Here is a 16,903-nt window from a genome sequence, read left to right as displayed (position 1 = left end):
ATGAGAGTAATCTGGGAGCAAAATTATGTAAAAGGAGAACTCGAGATGCTGTCTGTTGGCCAGGTATATGTAATCAAATTGATGAGATAGTACAATCTTGCAATATATGTCAAACCTTCAAAAACTGAAAGGAAAAAGAACCAATGCTATCACATAATGTTCCAAACAGACCTTGACAAAACGTGGCATGGACCTGTTTCAGTTTCAAGGTGCAAATTATTTTACTCTGGTTGATTATTATTCAAAATACGTCTGTTTGCTTCTGCATCAGAAACTGCAAACCTATATTTGCAAAGTCTGGCATACCCAAAGAACTCATTTGTGACAATGGTCCACAGTTTTACTCCAGAGACTTTAAAACTTTTGCAAAGCAATGAGACTTTATTTACAAATCATCAGATCTGTTCCCAGAATGGAATGGAATGGCTGGAAGAGCAGTTCAAACTGTAAAAAGGATTCTTCGAAATTCAGCTTGGATAACAGACACCTATATGAGCCCGTTGGAGTATTGGAATATACCTATTGGAGAGGCTGGATCACCTGTTCAGCTTCTCATGGGAAGATGTTTAAGGACTCAACTGCCAACTTCATCATAGTTGTTGCAACCCAAGCCGATACACGGAGATATACAAATGACCCTAACATTGATACAAGCAAAGTAGAAATATTTCATTGACGAAGGTGAAAACCCTTTATCACCACTGGAAAATGGAGAGACACTTTGTACCCTTCAAAAAGCTGCATGGAAACCTGCAAAGGTGGTTGACCAACACACTCCTCCAAGATCTTATTGAGACACAGGAAGGAGATTTCTAAAAGAAACAGAAAGGATTTGATGAGCACTAAGAGAATTGTGCATGAGGGGAATGAAAATATGAAACAAACAGAACTGTCAACTTCCAACTCAGAAATGCAAGCAATACAGACAAATCTGCTGAATCTACTGAGTCTCAAGTGGTCAGTTCAAATACAGAAAAAAATAAAATGGGACACTGACACTCCTGTTACCACCTCTAAAGGAGGAGTGATAAGAAAACCTGCTAGATACAGAGCCTAATTGTTCTAGACTCTAAGGATTAAATAAGAGTTATTGATGCTAAATTAAGTTGACAGTTAAGGAAAAAAAGTTGAACTTCAGTTAAATAGTATGAATCTAATTAAAAAAGAAAAGGCAGATTTAATGATAGTAGGAGCGTTAGAATAGAAGCCAAAATTACTCATAATGTTGTATGGGGGAATCATTATGTAGTGAGCTTATAAGCAGAAGCACAGTGGTACAGCACTTGGAACGCAGCAGGCAACCAACAACACTATCTGTACAGTTCTCAGCTAACATGTTAAGGAAAGCGCTCACTGTTATGAAAAAAGATACCAGAGACTTTTTAAGTGTTATAAAAGCAAGTTGGCAACAGCTATGGCAGAAAGCACTTAGTTTGGTTTACTATGAATTTGTGGATATTTGGTAAGTATTTGGACAACTGGCTAACATATGTTCATGAATCCTGAATGTTTTTATGAATTTTAGCCTGAATGATTATGCAGCTGAACATTTGAAGTGGTGGTGTGTTATCTGTTCTTTGCTCTTTGTTATTCTCCTCCTTAAAATGTTTTGGTCATCCAATCAGGAAATGAAAACAATGCCATGTGACTCAGGAGTCCAACCACACAACACGCATAATAGCGTGAATAGCTGAAGAAGCAGATCACAAAAAAACAACTTGTCTGTAAGGTTTCAGATTGTGAGTGCCTCAAAACAGGGACTGTCCTCAGGTGTTTGGAAAGTTATAGCTTAAACAACCACCACCATCAACAATTATTATGGACGCTGTGGGTGGGTTTTGTCCACCCCCCTTTGCAGTTTTCTATGACACTTTAAACTCAGTTTGTGATAAGGGTCAATTTATATCTGTATAGGACAGAAAAATATAATCATGGGCATTTCCTCAGGGGTCTCCCTGAGGAAATCCTAACCCTGCCCCCTTCTGTACCCCAACACCTGCACCCCTTCACTTCTACCACCCTGCACTTCCCTCCTGAGCCCCTAATCCTTACACTGTGCTCCCTTCACCCAATCCCTGCACCTCCCTCCTGTGCCCCAACACCTGCACTGTGCATGCTTCCTCACCCCAACCCCTGCCCTCCTCCAGCACCCCAACACCTGTCCCCTCCTGTGTCCCCTTCATCCCAACCCCTGCCCCTCCTGTGCCCCTAACTCCAGCACTGTGCATATCCCCTTCACAAAACCCCTGCCCCCCACTCCTGCCCCCTCCTGTGCCACTAATCCCTGCACTGTGCCCCCCTTTGCCCCTCTAACCATTGCATCCCCCTCCACATGGGGAAACTGACTTGGATGCACTAGACTTCTGCTCCTCTGCCCCGCGCAGCCCTAGGGGCTTGGGAGAGGGGAGCAAGGAGCGATGTCATGGCTTCCTGCATCCAGGTCACTTTCCCTGCGGACTGTGTAAGGGGAGGGCAGGAGAGCAGCAGCTCCTGATGCCTCAGCACAGCCCAGGTGGGGAAGTGACCTGGATGCAGGGAGCTCTGGTGTGTGCGTTGGGGAGACAGTGTGAAGGTGTGTGTGAGAGAGAGTGTGTGCGCCCCTGCATGAGTGAGTGCACTGTCTCGTTAAGAAAGCACTCAAGGTCAGAAGCCTGAACACCTAGAAGAAATAAGGTGATAAGTATCCGTCAGCATGGATTTGTCAAGAACAAATTGTGTCAAATGAACCTAATAGCTTTCTTTGACAAGGTAACTAGACTTGAGGATGGGGGGAAGCACTAGATGTGGTATATCCTGACTTTAGTAAGCTTTTTGATACTATCTCACATGACCTTCTGATAAACAAATAGAGAAATACAACCTAGATGGAGCTAGGTGCATAAGGTGGGTGCATAACTGGTTGGAAAACTGTTCCCAGTGGTTCAGTGTCAAGCTGGAAGGGCATATCAAGTGGGGGTTCCACAGGGATGAGTTCCGGGTCTGGTTCTGTTCAATATCATCATCATGATTTAGATAATGGCATAGAGAGTACAAAGTTTGCGGACGATACCAAGCTGGGAGGGGTTGCAAGTGCTTTGGAGGATAGGATTAAAATTCAAAATGATCTGGACAAACTGAAGAAATGGTCTAAAGTAAATAGAATGAAATTCAATAAGGACAAATGCAAAGTACTCCACTTAGGAAGGAACAATCAGTTGCACACATACAAAATGGGAAATGACTGCCTAGGAAGGAGTACTGGGGAAGGGATCTGGGGGTCATAGTAGATCACAAGGTAAATGTGAGTCAACAGTGTTGTCAGATGCTACCAGTGTGGTGCTCTGCTCTGTTCAGTGTTGATAACAGTCAGGTGCGTGCGTGTTCCCTCTGTGTGCTGCCCTGGCTCTGCAGATCGCTGGCACAGCAACCCTGAGAGAACCCCCAATGACCACAGACTCCGATAAGGTACGAAGGCACCCAGCCAGGTTTATTGCCAAATGAAGCACAGTAATAGTTTCCCGCAGACTCTACAGGACATACTTTAATATGTGCCCCCTGACCATGGACCAGTTCGGTCAGCGGTGGAACTCTCCACTTCCCCCTAGGCCAGACCAAGACAACTCCTCAGGGGTGCATTCTTATGCACAGGTACAAACAAGTTACACATCACTCCTGAGATATTGAGGTAGTAGTAAGGTGCCGCCTCTCAGCCTGTACATGTTGGTTCGAACAAAACAACTCTGCCATCATATTGCCTTTTTGCCTGTCTTTAGGATGGGTCAGTCTGTTCCTTGTTATGTGTGGACTGTGCAAGTATCGGAGTATTCTTGGTACCATCCTGGCACATGTTTATATCTCTAGTGTCAGTGCCTTTTAGGTATGTGTAATTTTGCAACATCAGCCTTTTCCTTGCCAGCTTCTGTATGCAGGGCCTGCCTCTGGCTCACAGCTTAACTTTGCTTTATATTAACAAAGTTTTGATCATTACTTTAGTTCAGGCCTTAGGCCTCATACCGGGCCTCTAATACAAGGACTTATGTTTCAGGACCTCATCTAACTACAAACAGCGTAACATTGTTGCAAAAAAAGCAAATATTATTTTGGAATATATCAGCAGGAGTGTTGTAAGCAAGACATGAGAAGTAATTCTTCCGCTCTACTCTGCACTGATTAGATCTCAGCTGGAGTATTCGGTTCAGTTCTGGGTGCCACATTTCAGGAAAGACATGGGCAGATTGGAGAAAGTCCAGAGAAGAGCAACAAAAATGATTAAAGGTCTAGAAGACATGACCTATGAGGGGAGATTGAAAAAAATGGGTTTGTTTAGTCTGGAGAAGAGAAGACTGAGGGGAGAGATAACAGTTTTCAAGTACATAAAAGGTTGTTACAAGGAGGAGGGAGAAATATTGTTCTTGTTTACCTCTGAGGATAGGACAAGAAGCAATGGGCTTAAACTGAGCAAGGGTAGTTTAGGTTGGACATTAGGAAACACTTTCTACTGTCAGGGTGGTTAAGCCCAGGAATAAATTGTGTACCGAGGTTGTGGAATCTCTATCATTGGAGATTTTTAACAGCAGGTTAGATAAACACCTGTCAGGGATGATGTAGATAATACTTAGTCTTGCCATGAGTGCAGGGGACTGGACTAGATGACCTCTTGAGGTCCCTTCCAGTCCTATGCTTCTATGTGAATACAGTCAATGTTTCTAACATACCTCAGTAAATCTGCAATTAAGAAAAGGGGCATCCACATGACTGAGTACAAATTATAATTAATCTTCATTAGACTTAGACAACTCCCAGAGCATGGCATAAAAACTATGAGACACATTCAGGTAATGGATTATATATTGCAAACAGGATGTGCATTATGTATAGAGATTCAGTTAATTAGGGTTTTGGTGACAGGACAAGAAACCCTCCTTATCTGCTCATGCTATTGGCATCCAGTTCTAGTAACTTGCTAAATTGCACTCAGCAAGTTTCCTCTCTGGCTTATCTTGCAGATCAATGTGCAGATTTATTTTTCATTAAGATAGCTCAGTAGAATACAGCACAAAATCCTTTTTGTGGTAAATACAACCAACGCAGTTGAAAATGAAGCAACACAAGGACATGTTGCCATTTAGAAAGGGAAAGAGAGAAATAGAGACCTGCTTATGGCAATTTGATGACTCTGGAGATGTTTGAGATTTTTCATCTTTACATTAAATATTCACTGGGTTTTTTTCTTACATTTTGGGCAATTGTAGCTAGTCAGTGAGCTCTTTATTTTGAAGGAGAAACTACTGCTATAGGTGAATATATTTTTAGAAGTTAAGAGGAACTTGTGGTGAGGCACTAAGCTTTGCCCATTGGCTTGGTTTCTTGTTGTCCCACTGGACTACCATTTACTCTTAAGTTGCAGATTTAATTGATTTTAAAAATACTTCAAACACTTGTCTGTCTCTGCATTCCTCAGCAAAGACATTAGGCCCTTGCTTCAGTAAGGCGTCTGCAGTACTGTAGTTGCTGGGTGCTGCTCTTCAGCTACCGAAAGTTTCATTACATACAGTACATTCCAGGAATATTTGTGTGCATGTGCCTCTTAAGCGCTGAGCACCAATTCATTCAGGAACACTGAGAAGTGGTGCGCTCTAATTTGCAGCTCCGGACACACATGATGTTAACTCTGTATCTTTTATGCCCAGTTAGCCTCTGGCCCCACATTTGTTTCATTTTAAGACTTTTATAAACACATTTCAGTTTTGAATTTTAAAAAATATATTCCAGTTCATAACAATAAGGCGGCACTGAGGCCCAGATTTGTAAGCGCTGAATGCAACATTTAACTGGTTTAGGAGCCTAAGGCTCATTTTCAAAAGCGATGTAGGCACTTGGAAGCCTAAATCCTATTGACTGTCAATGGGATTTAGGCTCCTAAGTGCCGACATCACTTTAGAAAATGAGACAGGCGCCTAAACCAGCTAGGCATTGCACTACTGAGTTCAACAATGCCTAAATAACTTAAAAAGCTGAGCCATAAAAAAATGAATACCGCATTTGGGAAAATGTTGCTTAGAAAGATTGACAGACTAGATGAGCCAATATGTCTTTTCCCTCTGTGTTTCAAACACTACACTTTCTACATAAGAACATAAGAACGGCCGTACCGGGTCAGACCAAAGGTCCATCTAGCCCTGTCTTCCAACAGTGGCCAATACCAGGTGCACAGAGGGAATGAACAAAACAGGTAATCCTCAAGTGATCCAGTCACCTTTGCTTTGATACCTTATGAGAAGGGGACCTGAGGTGTTTGATAATCAGCCACATACACAGTGCTCAGGACTTAGGCTTCTAAATGACTTAGATGCTTTAGAAATGAGACTTAGGAGCCTAATTAAATTAGGCTTTTTGAGAAATGTTACCCAAAATGACTAAATTAGCTGCCACATTCTAAAGAGTACAAGAGCACGTGCATTGTATACTTAAAATAAAACGCTATGCCGTAACAAAATGTTTAGGTAGTGCCCATCAGGGCCGGCTTTAGGAACTGCGGGGTCCGATTCAAACACCTGGCAGTGGTCCGGGTCTTTGGCGGCACTTCGGCAGTGGGGGGTCCTTCCCTCGCTCCGGGTCTTCCGTGGACCCCCTGCCGCCAAAATGCCGGAGTGAGTGAAGGACCCCCCGCCGCTGAAGTGCTGCTGAAGACCCTGACCACCACTGGGTGAGTAAAAAAAAATTAAAAAATTAAAAAGGTGCCTAAGGGGCAGGGCCCTCTTAGGTGCGAGGCCCGATTCTGGGGAGTCGGGCGAATCGGCCTGAAGCCGGCCCTGGTGCCCATAAGCCTGACAAATATCACAGCACTTTACAGACTATATGCACTCTAACACAGTCATCCCTGGGGAGGAAAGCAGACCTTTGTTTCCTTGTTCTCCTACATTTGTCTGTCTGTATCCCTCAGTCATCTCATACCTCATACTTAGACTGTAGGCTCTTTGGGGCAGGGACTTTTTGTTCTGTGTTTAGTAGTGCCTAGGGGTTCTGCTCCAGGACTAGGCTCCAAGGTGGTGTAGTAATACAAATAATAAATAACACCACACTTTGCGCATCCACTCAAGGTCTGGACAGAATCTGTCCTCACCAGCATGTTACCTACACCCTCATATAGATCATCATCCGCTAAGGTGGTGCAGCTCACACGTTATTGGGCTGGAATCGATGAATGTAACTGTCACAGTTGAGACATGGGTAGTCTGACCTAGAGGTTGGCGTGTGAGTTGGGATCGAGGAGGCAGTCTGGGTCGGATACCAGGAGATCAGCATCGGAGACAGGCCAGAGGACCGACAGAGAATCCCGTGTCAGGCAGGGTCAGGTTACCGGGAGATCAGACTCAGGCAATAGGTAGTGCTGGGGAAGCCATTGTGATAAAGTGAAACCCAGCTGCACAGATAAGTTCCTATTCCTTTGCTTGGTTTAAACAGAAGCAGGGAACCAACTGGGATTCTTGGAGCTCCACTAATCATACCCCAGGACTGGAGTCCTGTGTCAGTGCTGAGCTTGTAGTTCTGTAAATGTAAAATAAATGTAAAGTAATGCACATTGGAAAAAATAACCCCAACTATACATACAACATGATGGGGGCTAATTTAGCTACAACGAGTCAGGAAAAAGATCTTGGCGTCATCGTGGATAGTTCTCTGAAGATGTCCATGCAGTGTGCAGAGGCGGTCAAAAAAGCGAACAGAATGTTAGGAATCATTAAAAAGGGGATAGAGAATAAGACTGAGAATATATTATTGCCCTTATATAAATCCATGGTACGTCCACATCTCGAATACTGTGTACAGATGTGGTCTCCTCACCTCAAAAAAGATATTCTAGCACTAGAAAAGGTTCAGAAAAGGGCAACTAAAATGATTAGGGGTTTAGAGAGGGTCCCATACGAGGAAAGATTAAAGAAGCTAGGACTCTTCAGCTTGGAAAAGAGAAGACTAAGGGGGGACATGATAGAGGTATATAAAATCATGAGTGATGTTGAGAAAGTGGATAAGGAAAAGTTATTTACTTATTCCCATAATATAAGAACTAGGGGTCACCAAATGAAATTAATAGGCAGCAGGTTTAAAACAAATAAAAGGAAGTTCTTCTTCACGCAGTGCACAGTCAACTTGTGGAACTCCTTACCTGAGGAGGCTGTGAAGGCTAGGACTATAACAATGTTTAAAAGGGGACTGGATACATTCATGGTGGCTAAGTCTGGCTATTAGCCAGAATGGGTAAGAATGGTGTCCCTAGCCTCTGTTCGTCAGAGGATGGAGATGGATGGCAGGAGAGAGATCACTTGATCATTGCCTGTTAGATTCACTCCCTCTGGGGCACCTGGCTTTGGCCACTGTCGGTAGACAGATACTGGGCTAGATGGACCTTTGGTCTGACCCGGTACGGCCTTTCTTATGTTATGTCTTATGGTGACTGGTAACAGGCCACTGGATGGAAGGTCAGATCTGTGGTCCCAGACAGTAACAGGAAAAATCTGCTAAACAGGAGGGTGTAAGGTAACATAGTTCCCTCTTTGCTATAAATATAAACCTTCCTCCTCCAGCTCCTTTCCATGTAAATTGCTTTGGGTTAGTCTCCCTTACACCCACACATAAATAAATAAGTATAGCCTGTGGGTGGGGCTGACTGACCCACCTTTCATATCATCACCTCTCAGTTTGGTCCTAAGGGTCTGGATGGTTTCCTGGGTGACTCCAGGAGCTGATTATGTTTTATTGTTACCACTTTTTCCAGACACAGCACTTTGATTGAGCCCGCAGAGGGCCTTGCAACCAGTAACATGGCACAAAGGCTTTCTGGACGGGAGATGAACAACACAATCTCCCCCACTGCAACTACAGGATGAATTGAGCTAGGCAGCATATAGTTACCCAAGCTGGAAAATACCCTCGAGCAGCAGGCTAGGGCAAGAGTTCAGTGCTGCCAGAGGGGAGCCTCTTCTCAGTCGGTAGTGCCATGTTCTGAGTGGCTTGCAGTGTTTTAGCTTTCTGTCTTAGGTATCCATCCTACTTATTCCTACAACCCCCTATCACTATAGTGACATTATCTCCATTTACAGATGCAGAACTGAGGCACAGAGAAGCTAATTAAGTTGCATAGGGTGGCCTAGAAGTCTGTGGCAGGGGAAGGTCTTGAACCCACATCTCCCAAGTCCTAGCTCCTCCTTCCTCTCTTCGGATGTATCTGATTCAGGTAGCCAGCAGGCCTTCCTCGACTTGGCTAACACATGAGATCCCACCTGGTATAGCTGCAAACAAATAGGCTAAACATAGTAAAACTAATTGCTGGCATCTTACATCCACTTTTCATCAGGGTAAGGCTCCAACTGTACAAGTGCACACTGTTGCCTGTTACATTTTGACATTGACTTCACTGAGTGTAAGGGCTAAGTAAAAACTGAGGAAGCACTTGAGAATCTGGCCCCCAGTTTAAACCATTTGTCACTAGCTGGCTATGAATCCTGGCACGGCATGTTAGTTTGGTTTTCTTCAGGTCACCATATGAAAGGTAGAGGGGGCAGAAAAATGACCAGCAATTGAATTAGGAAAAACAACATGTTGTAATTTGACTTCCTTGCCTGGATTAAAGTTGCCTAGAAATTCAGTATAATGACGAGCACACTTAAATACAGCTCCCACATTCTTTTAGGCCATTATATTGCATTTGAGAGGCACCAGTTGCTGGAAGTGCTAGGAACAAAACCTTGGGAAATTCAAATATGACAGCTTTTTATTCACAAATTCTTTAAACAAAAGGGGAAAAAAATCAACAGATGGACTCAAATCCATAAGCTCACAGGAAGGGTTTGCAGGGAGAATGAGTTAGTTTTGTGCCAGAGACTTGTAAGCCGATATGCTCCAAGATATGCATAACACGGATAAAGCAAATCAAGCTTTTGTTGAGACTTAATACTATAAATTTCATGCAGCTAGACATATTCACTGCACTCACTTTTCTAAGTCATTTGCAGGTCAAAATTAATGTGGAAGAATATGTGAATTTTCTGGTCTACACCCGCTCCTCCCACCTGATGCCCCCCCCCAACATATTTGGTGAAATAAAGTTCTCTTCAGCTAAGCAGTATTATATTCTAATTCTTAAGTAAGACAAAAAATACCTCAAAACGCTGTATCTTCCATAAATGTCTCCAGTGTTTGGAATAGAAAAGATTGCGTAATCTCACAATAGCAAGACTGACTTCATAAAAGATTAATATGTTTGAAAAGCAGGCCACATTTAAAAAAATGTAAAGCTTCAAACATTGTTGCCATTTTTTTTAAATTACATCTCTTCTAAAGATATTTGTATAAACAGCTTATAACCGCTCCCTCCAATTCTCCAGTAGTTCCAAGATTATTATTTTCTTTTTCCTCCTTTTAAGATGGGAGTGGCCACTGTTAACATGATTATCTTCTGTCCCGTCACAATATGCCTACCTGTATAAAGACACCAGTTATGCCATTAACCTTAATGCTTTTGGAAGTAATATACAGGACATGCCTTTCTTCTGCTTCCATACAATAGTTTAACTACTTACTGTATGTTACTTCTCCCACCTATGGCCTCTCTGTCTTGCAACCGGAGCCAAGTGGATGGACCCTTGCACCTGGGTTGGGGCCCTGGTTTGCAAACCCATTGCTTTCTCTCCATGCAGATCCTTAATTTAAAAGAATTACTTCAATCCTGGTACCCTCAGAGTTTGAGCTCATATATAGCAGGGAGAGAAAACGTATGTCACTCCCTCATCTGGATCTACCAGTGTTTCTCATCCACTTTCTGCTTTGTCTTTTACATTCTAAGCTCTTCAGTTCAGAGACGGTCCTGTTTTGTGTCTGGTATAGTGCTAACCACACTGTTGAAACTAACCAAATTATACACCAGGACGAGAATTATTAGCTCATTTTTTTAACTTGGCTTTTAAAAAGACAGATAAAAGGTAATCCAGGCCTATGTGTCGCTGATAATTAATCCCCCTCCCCCCTTCAAGATTGCCCCTAGTCTCTGTATAAAGATGAGCCATGCAGGGAGCCCAAGTCAACAGCACGAGCTATTTGGGACCAGCAGTGGATGAGGGGTGTGAAGCCCTTTCCAAAGCCCTCATAGAGAAAAGGGCAGCCTGCCAGCAGCTCTGGCACTTTTTATGGAGGGAGCTCTCCCTGCTCAAGCACCTGGGCTGTTCTCAGTTGCAGCAACGTGGCCCATGGAGATGGACTGTCTCTAAAGTAAGCATGTTGCAGTCCATTTGTGGCTTTACAGCTCTAAAGCAGCAGCTCCCTGAGAGCCACAGGCAGCCAGTTCAGATCCCACAGCAGTGGTGTGTCATGCTGGTGGCCAGATACCTTGCTTCACAAGCAGGCAGCCACATTCTGTGCCAGCTTTGGCTTCCAGCCATCTTGCTGCTCTCATCCTTATTCCAACCTCAACCAGCCACTGGAAAAGATTCTCATCTGCATCCTCTGAAACAGAAATGGGGAAAAGACAAAGAGGTAATGGGGTCATTGCCCTTTCCTGGGATTTAGCCCCTTTCTGGGTCAGCTAATGACTGGGGACATACACATTGTCATAGAGTGTTATTCACAGGCTGAAGACACCACAACCAATGCTTCCTCACTAACCCTTTTAGTAGCCCCATGCACATGCCGAGCAAGGAGAACAAGATGGAACTCACTGAATAGTATTACCACATGGGGTTCTGTTGCTCTGGGGCGTGGTACTGTCCCAGTTTGTCTACTACTCATACTACCCAGAATGTAATTCACAATTATTATGCAGCTGAACCGAAGAAATAATTGCACCGTCCCCTGTATATTTCTAATAATATCCCTTGGATAAGAGTTTAGTACATAAACTTTGTAAAGTTGCAGTGGGAAGTGCCATTACTTGACTTCCGTAAGACAAATGATACATTTAAAAAAAAAAACTTTGTATGTGCAGAAGGAAAAGGCTGGATTCCTAAAAACTGCAGACTCAAGAGCAGCAAGATTTGGACACAACTGGATGGGAGCTTGAAGGAAGAGGCATGAGCTGAAGATGATTTTCAATCTATGGGTCTGAATACCAGAGAAAATGGTGGTGTTGTCAACAATGATAGTGAATGAGTGGGATGGAGTGGTTTTGGGAAGAAAAATAAGGGTTCAGTTTGGGCCCTAGTATATGTTTACAATGGGGGCCAGCATTAGAAGAGACAGTTTCCCACCCACAAGAGGGAGCTGCAGCTAGACGCTCCAAGGGCCTGAGCTGTGCAATATTCTGTTTAGCAGGATGTAGAAGAGTCAGCACCAAGTCTGAGAGCAGATCACAGCGACAACAGATAAGGAAGCAGTCAGTGCCGCAACCCTGTTTGTATCGTCTTACATCTATGAACTAAATGTCTGGTCCTGAAAAGCTTTCTGTGCCCGACAGAGAACCAGATAGTGGTGTCAGAAGTAAATGTGCACCTATGAGGACATCCGGCTGCTCAGACTTACATTATCAGACAACTTAACACAAACCTCAATCCTGGCAGAAAGCTTGATTCCAGGTCCTGGATGCTTGGACACAGCAGGGGATGTCTTCAACAACTGGCTGTTCTTCAGAACATAATGGGAAAAATATGAAGTTGCTACAGGACTGAATGAAAAAGCTGGAAGAATAAGGGCTGTCACACTGCTCTTAGCAATGGGGAAAGAATGCCACGTGCTCCAGCAGCACCTGGATATTCCACCAGCAGTCTGCGGAAATCCCTCCAAAATTTTGGATATGCGCCAAAACCATTTTCAACCTCCAAGAAATGTTATAATATCTGAACACTACCTCTTCAACAAGAGTGAGCAAGCATCTACACAAACCACTCACCAGTACATTGCCAAGCTGTGTAAAACAGCAGATTCATGCGAGTTTGGCTTTTGGAAAGAGGAGTTGATAAAAGATCGTTTAGCCATAGGAACCCGACAAAGGAGCTCAGATGAGAATATTCAGAAACCCCACCGGAGCAGTGGCAGGAGGCATAAAATGTGCAAAGTGAGTGAACAGCCACTCACTCAAATGAAGATGATAAGCACACAGGAGACAGAGTATGCATTATATACAAAAAAGAAATACGGCTGTCCATAAGAAATAACCCCCCCGACACTACATAAGTACAGTGATGAGGCAAGCACACCTCACAATGAACGCTATGGATACTGTGACTGTTCATGTCTTGTATCAATGCCCAGCTTACAGCACTACTTGCAGAAATTATGAAAAGAGGAAACACTATGCACAAGTGTACAAAGAAAGCAAAGGAAAGCAACACACTGTATAGCAGAGATGAACAATGTTGAGCTGAGCAGCAACTCAGATAATGACATCCTTTACATATATGACACTGGAGCAATACCCACTGAGAAAACAAAATGGTTCGTTAAGCTCATGCTAACACCTGCCAAAGTAACGTTGAAGCACTGGCACAAGAAACAGAATGCCAAACAGAGGAACATCCATAAATGTAATGGGCTACAAGGACTTCCTCAACATCATGCAAGATGGTGCAGTAAAACTGCAGCCACGCAATACCAAATTAAAACTCTATGATTGCATCATCTTCACACCACTAGGGCAGTGAGCATTACAGGCACAACACCAAGGGAAGATATATCAGCTAGAATTTCGAGTTGTGAACTCCAGACGGAAACCACTACTATCAGCCAGTACATGCAAACATATGAACTGTGTGACATTAAACCTCTCACCTACAGTTCATGTAATCAACTCAGAAGAAACCAATACACATGGACAAATACAACCAGGTGGCATCTCCATGGTTTGAATCCTGAGGAATTACAACGATGTTTTTAAGGACTACACAATACACTTACAATTAGGAAAAAAACATCCAGCCAGTGCAACACCTACCACGCAGAGTTCCCATAGCATTATAAGAAAAAATGCTGAAGGCAATAAAACAAATAGAAAAGGATGGCATTAGTGACAACGTGAATGAATCTACAGAATGGATAAGCAACATGGCAGCCATAGAACAACCAGGAAAACTTTGCATATGCATAGACCCAAGCAATTTAAACAAGGCACTATTGAGGGCTCATTACCAGATACCTACAACAGAAAAATCCCATCTGACCTTGCTAAAGCAAAGATATTTTCAGTGGTGGATGCAAAAGATGGATACTGACAAGTACTATTAGATGAAGAAAGTATCTAACCACCTTCTGGACACTAGCACACTGACAAAGATGGCTTTGAATGCCATTTGGAATCAAACCAGCTGCAGAAGAATATCAATGCTGCCAGCAAGATGTATTAGCAGGTCTCAACGGGATTAGTGTTATAGCTGATGACATTTTAGTGTACACAGAGGCGGCTCTAGCCATTTCGCCGCCCCAAGCACGGCGGCACGCCGCAGGTGGCGCTCTGCCGGTCGCCGGTCCTGCGGCTCTGGTGGACCTCCTGCAGGCATGCCCGCGGATGCTCCACCGAAGCCGCGGGACCAGCGGACCCTCCGCAGGCACGCCTGTGGGAGGTCCGCCGGAGCTGCCTGCCGCCCTCCCGGTGACCGGCAGAGCGCCCCCCGCGGCATGCCGCCCCAAGCACGCGCTTGGCGTGCTGGGGCCTGGAGCCGCCCCTGAGTGTACAGGTGTGGAGACACAATGGAAAAGGCATTATTAGATCATAATCTCGCTAAACTCCTAGAAAGGGCTAGGGAGGTCTGCCTAAAACACAACAAGCAGATGATGAGACAGTGACTCACCAAGGTACCATACATAGGTCACCAGCTGACCTCACAAGGCTGTACCAAGATCCAGAAAGGTGAGAGTAATACAGCAAATGCCAAACCTTCAAACTCCAACCAACTATTAGGATTTGTAAATTACTTGACCAAATTCCTGTCTTGTCTCTCAGACGTATGTGAGCCTTAGACAATTACTAGATTCAGATGCAACATGCATCTGGCTGCCCCAGCATGATACAGCTACCAACCACACTAAAAACTTCACCACACACCCAGTAGCCTGTGCATCAAGGTCCTTATCTCCGACAGAAAGATGGTAGGCTCAAATTAAAAAAGTGTGTCTAGCAATCGTATTTGCCTGTGAAAAATTTGATCAATCCACATGAAGTCAAAAAGCTATACATATTTAAAGTGATCATAACAAGTCATTTTCAAGAAACCACTGCTATCAGCTCCATCATGCAATTAAGACTGCAGTGTTATCACCTAGATGTATGCTATAAAAAAAGGAACCAAAATGTATATAGCAGACTTCCTATCCAGAGAAGCTCTGCTACAAGAATCTGATACAAATGAACAAGACTACAAAATCTGTAACCTAACTGATGCAAAAGAAACACAAGAAGAAACAGGAAGTATGAATCAAACCAACTATTTCCAGGTAAGGACTACAGAAAGTCCGTAAGCATACACTACAGGATAAAGGATTACTAATTCAGACATCTGTTATTTTAACAGGATGGCTGGACATATGTGAAGAGGTTCCAGAGGCCACTCGTGAGTACTGGAACTAACATGACAAACTCAGTGTGCAGGAGAACATTATATTCAAGACAACCGAATGCTTATACCTAAAGCCTTAAGAAGAGAGACCCTATCTTGAACACATCACAGCCACTCTGGGATAGAAGCGTGTCTACAAAATGCTAGGGGTGTAGTATACTAGTCAAGTATCACCAATGAAATTAAAGACCTGATAAGGAACTGCAATGCATGGGCAGAATCCCAAGCAAGCCAGCAGGAAAAAAAAAGGAGAAAAACGTTGAAGATACATAGCATTCCTGATAGACCCTGAAGTAAGATGGCAATCAAGCTTTTTGTTGTAAACAACACTGGCTTCCTGATCATAGTTAATTACTACTCTGACTTTGGGGAATTAGATGAACTATCGAACAGCACTGCAGCAAGAATAATAGGTAGAAGGCATGGCATGCCGGATTGTGTCATCTCAGATAATGGACCATAGTTCACCAGCAAGGAATTTGCACACTTCACCAGAGATTGGGAATTTAAACATATCTCAGCCTCCCCTACAACGGTCAGTTCAAGAGCAAAACTGAATCAGCCATCAAAATTGAAAAAACTCTTGAAGAAAAACTTTAAGAATAAGGAAAACAAGTGGCAAACTATCCTATAGTGGAGAAATACCCCAAGGCATGACCAGAAGCTCTGTTAAATATCTAATGTCCAGACAGACATGCACATTGGTACCTACAGCCAATGTGCTATTAAAACTTGAAGTAGGGGAAGGAGTCCCAGATCAATTACAGGAAAAGTGCAACAAGCTAAAACCTATTATGACAGACAGGCCACAAACCTTCCAGAGATACAACCTACAGAACTAGTAATAGTGTGATTATTTCCTCAAGACAGATCCTGCACATGGAAAAGGGCAATGTGCATGGAGCAGAATACTTCTCACCCCTATATTGTTGTGGTTGATGAACATAAATATCACTGGAACCATAAATTCATCTGTCCAATAGAATATCCTACAGCCAAAGGAAACTCAATGTGGCGCGAGGAGGAACTGTGAAATCCTCTGAACAGCGATAAGTGGAATATAATAAATTCACTGCCTAACACACGCATGACAGAGGTGGAACCAGTAAACATGCCACCCGACCATGTAAAAGGAGAAGCAAAACCGAGACCACCAACGTGCCAAACACAGTAGCCTTTCCTGGCACCATCAAAAAGTACTCCAGCATGAAGGGACATCAAATCACCATCCAGATACAAAAACTTTGTACTGAGTGAATCACTGACTCTCCCAAACTACATCAACCGTTGCATAAATTCCATTAAGTTGTTGCATTATGTTTTATACATTGTTACTTAGGTATACTTTCTTAAACAGACATGACAAAGGGGATGTTAGGAGAGACAGC

The 16,903-nt window shown here is 43.4% G+C and overlaps 1 long non-coding RNA gene across 3 annotated transcripts; it reads right to left on the bottom strand.

The window, feature by feature from the left end:
* Positions 1-425: 425 nt before the first annotated feature.
* Positions 426-13,116, bottom strand: LOC120398393. 3 transcript variants are annotated; one of them, XR_005594346.1, is made up of 6 exons: positions 12,857-13,116; positions 12,514-12,591; positions 11,362-11,478; positions 10,560-10,679; positions 10,140-10,458; positions 426-812 (listed from the first exon to the last, which is right to left on the bottom strand). It is a non-coding gene; the product is annotated as an uncharacterized LOC120398393 (long non-coding RNA). The 3 variants fall into 3 exon arrangements; XR_005594347.1 differs by lacking the exon at positions 10,140-10,458; XR_005594348.1 differs by lacking the exons at positions 426-812; positions 10,140-10,458 and adding an exon at positions 7,089-7,527.
* Positions 13,117-16,903: the final 3,787 nt, after the last annotated feature.

This window comes from Mauremys reevesii, linkage group 2 (assembly GCF_016161935.1).
Source record: "Mauremys reevesii isolate NIE-2019 linkage group 2, ASM1616193v1, whole genome shotgun sequence".
NCBI classification, from domain to species: domain Eukaryota; kingdom Metazoa; phylum Chordata; order Testudines; family Geoemydidae; genus Mauremys; species Mauremys reevesii.
The sequence above is the reverse complement of the archived record's forward strand: the minus strand, read 5'-3'. Positions and strand labels throughout refer to the sequence as shown.